The sequence below is a fragment of the Dendroctonus ponderosae genome, unplaced genomic scaffold (assembly GCF_020466585.1).
Source record: "Dendroctonus ponderosae isolate FM_Combo_2020 unplaced genomic scaffold, Dpon_F_20191213v2 Dpon_F_20191213_1018, whole genome shotgun sequence".
Taxonomy (NCBI): domain Eukaryota; kingdom Metazoa; phylum Arthropoda; class Insecta; order Coleoptera; family Curculionidae; genus Dendroctonus; species Dendroctonus ponderosae.
In genome coordinates, this window is record NW_026017131.1 from 462 (window position 1) to 4255 (window position 3794).

General features: G+C 32.8%; 1 long non-coding RNA gene across 1 annotated transcript; it reads right to left on the reverse strand.

The window, feature by feature from the left end:
• Positions 1 to 240: 240 nt before the first annotated feature.
• LOC125502891 lies at positions 241 to 3101 on the reverse strand. The gene is made up of 3 exons (XR_007280596.1): positions 2819 to 3101; positions 1486 to 1623; positions 241 to 898 (listed from the first exon to the last, which is right to left on the reverse strand). It is a non-coding gene; the product is annotated as an uncharacterized LOC125502891 (long non-coding RNA).
• Positions 3102 to 3794: the final 693 nt, after the last annotated feature.

The window sequence follows — 3794 nt, forward strand, 5'->3', positions numbered from 1 at the left end:
GTACCTACTTCCGGTATAACCGGAAGTGGTACCGCCTTGAAAATCGTTACACAACATCGTTACCTTGTATTGGAATTTTCAGAACTCTGGTAATTTTGGTTTGGCGAATACTTCTAGTGTAAGCTCCCAAAGACGGACCCTGTATACTTCTACTTACTCGGATTTCAGTTGTAAATTCAAGTCTTGTCTGAGCTTATTAGGTATCTCCTGTACATGTTAACTCAAACGTACCATTTTGACAGTGTGCGTCATTTTTCAAGTGGTTTATTTTTTTATGACAATTGAATATCAGAAGAATCATTGAACCTTAAAATTTCTGCTACTTTGTTAATCCAAACTAATATTGAAACATTACAAAATAGTTTCTCTGTTCTTATTCTAGTTCAGAACGCTACGATTATACAACACATAAGTTGATTCTTCAAATGAAAACATTGATATTTTATTGCTGATTATAATGCTAACATTCTCAAAAATTCATTTTTTTCACTAACGGAACGCAGCCATTGTCTAGTCTAGTAGCCCCTTATTAAGGTTTGCAAACATCTCTTAACAACTTAAATAACTTAGATGAATGAAAAATGAGTGCCTAATTGAGTTGCTTGTTAATCGTCAACTATTAAATCTGCAGTTAACAACAAATACAGGAAATTTCTAGAATAAAAACTCTTTTTGATTTGAAACTGATATTACAATAAACACAATTCAAAATTTGGTTGGGAAAACTTAATTTTTCCAGGCTTGTCACATTGCAGATTAGCTTCTAGAAGAACCAGAACCAGAAGATTGCAAACAAGCGCTAGGTGATTAAGACGGCGTTCATCAGCGTGCTTGAAATGCCCTTTGAAATCAGGATGACTTAGAGTACAGGCTGGTTTTTGACTTCCCTTCTCAATTGCTGTAATTTTTATCGACATCAGAAAAGTGGCCAAAAACAATGAACCTGAATACAGTCAGAAATTTTGCAGTTAATCAGTCAGAAAATTAAGTTTTTGTCGTATAATAATACTGTTTCCGTTCTGATACTGTTTATTTAATGATGGGTGGTAGTTCTCTACATATTTCTGTTCCACTATGTAGCAAGTGGTGACGGGTATACAAAATAAGAAAATTAGTTAAGCGGGAAGCAGACAATTATCTGAAAATAAACTGATGTCTCAGAAAAACAATTTAAGTGAGTGAGTCCAGACCTGACGAGTAATTAATGCCAGAAGCTTCTACTTTCTAGAATTCATTTGAGCGAAGTGCGCCTCACGATCTCAAATCTTTCGATGAGGTGATCATCATATACCTACGCATTAATTTTCTTACGTAATTGTCACTCAGATGGAGCCTACAGTCTGGGTTCTGAAGTTTACATTTTGAAATTGTAGATATTAAACTATAGTTCTAGGAATCAATTTCGATTGATCAACGTGTAAGTAGAGTGGAAAATCTTAGTGGTTTTAGTAAAGCCAAGCACCCTTTAGTAGTGTAGGTACCTACCTTTTTGAACTTGTGTCATTTCAACTCTAGAACTGTTTGATGCAGTTTTTCGCTTGATTAACTGCTAAAAAGTCTAATTCACTTTGCTGGGTCAGTAGAAAAACTGAAGATGTTTGCCCTTGTGGTGCTAAATGTCCACTAACGATAGTGATATACAGGGTGGTTTTTTAGTGCGATAGAATTCATAATTTCCGTTAGTGTTGATGTTTCGAAAAATTGTTCCATATAAAAGTTGTTGACGCACAAAGTGTGCACGTTTTAAAAATCTCTTATATGATACAGAGTGTCCCAGAAAAGCTAGGCAAGATCAAAGTGTATTTTTTTAAATAGAACTATCTATTTTTCATTAGCTCGTGGAATGAAGCTTGAAATGGTGCATATGCACCGTAAATTGTTTCTTTCTTACTTGCAAAGGCACATTATCGACATTTTAGGAAAATTATGCTCCAAAACATGGCATCTAAAAATTCATTGTAGAAGCAAAAAAAAACAGTTAAAGATACAAAAAAATTGAGCTGTATGGTGAACTGGAGCTCCACCCTCTAAATACCACATTCTTTCCTTGATATAATTAGGTAAATGATCAATTAAACGTGGCAACTCAAATTTTGACACTTATTTATTGACTTCCATAGCCAACGTACAAAATGTAGCTTCTTTTTGAAATTTTTAAATAAAATAAATTATAATTTGAAAACGGTTGATTTCAGAGCTTAAAGTGTAAATGCAGATTTGCAACTTTGTAAATTGTCTATCTAATGACGTATTAATATACAGGTACTTCCAATTGAAAAACCAAAGTTATATTGCGTTAAAAAGTTTTAGATTGAAGTCCACATTGTTAACACCTTGTACAATATATTGATATTTTGGTTCAACAGAATTCTTAACGGATCTGTGGTGAATGGAACGACGTGTTTTTTTGTATTTCTAACTGCTTTTTGTTGCTTCTACAACTAATTTTTAAATACCATGTTTTTAAGAAAAAAATTACTGAAATCGCGATAGTCTGCCAACGTCGTAAGTAAGAAAAAAACAATTTACGGTGCATATGCACCATTTCAAGCTTCATTCCACAAGCTAATGAAAAATGGATAATTCTATTTAACAAAATACACTTTGATCTTGTCTGGCTTTTCTGAGACACTCTGTATCATATAAGATATTTTTGAAATGTGCGCACTTTGTGCGTCAGCAACTTTCATATGAAGCTATTTTTCGAAAGTTTAACACCTTTGGAAATAATGGACTCTATCGTACTGAAAAACCACCCTGCATATGTGTTATTTAGTTAGTTAATAAACAAAAAAATATATTAAAATATTTAGCTTACGCTCCTGTCCGCTTAATGTAGGAAACATGGTGGGTACCCACATACAGGCAGACATTAAAGAATCAAAACACAAAACAGCATTTCTACCTCAAGACCTTAATGTAATATAATCACATCAAATATACGAATTTTAATTTGGTACTGATTTAATATTTCGTTCTTCACATCGTCACACACTGACCTCCAAAACATATTTCAGATAAAAAAACAATTTTTGAGATACTTGCGAGAAGTACTAGTAGTTGGTTGTTGAGAAGCTTGTGTCTTGCCACTACCTAGATAAAACGGAATCCGCAAAACAACAATTTTCCATTCGAAACGCTTCAGATAACAGTTATGGAAATTAAATTACTTATAGCGGTTATCGAATTTTCATAAAGTATATAAATAATTGCCTGTAAATACCCAAAAACTAAATATTACAAAAGCTCTTTTAAATTTTCGGTGCGACGCCAGATTTTAGCTATTACTTTTGGTTAGCGCTTTTTATGTTGCCATGAACACTTCATGGCTTCTGGAAGCTAAAATATGCTTCTAATCAAATCCTTTTATTCATGTATCTCTAGCGAGTAAAACGCGTAGTCATTTAAAGTAAAAAAAGTTGTTAAAAGGGATATTTTTAAGTGACAAATTAGACTTGTTTAACAGTTTTTAAGTAGAAATTAACATTTTATTTCAGATTTTATCAAATCATATCATGTACTGTTATTAGTTAAAACATTTTCGAAAAACCAGTTTCGATTTTGCATCAATCGGTATTTGGCCACTTTAAAACGTAACTGTTTTATTGGTCATAACAAGACTTCAACTAATTAAATAGCCATTATTACCAATATGTAAACAATAAAGTCACGAGTTTCATCACATGTGGTGTAAAATAAAGCAGATGATTATTTCCAAGTGCCGAGTAACACGTTAGTATGCCAATTAAGAATGTTGTGTTGTTTTTTTCGGTAAAACCTGTATTCGGTCACAT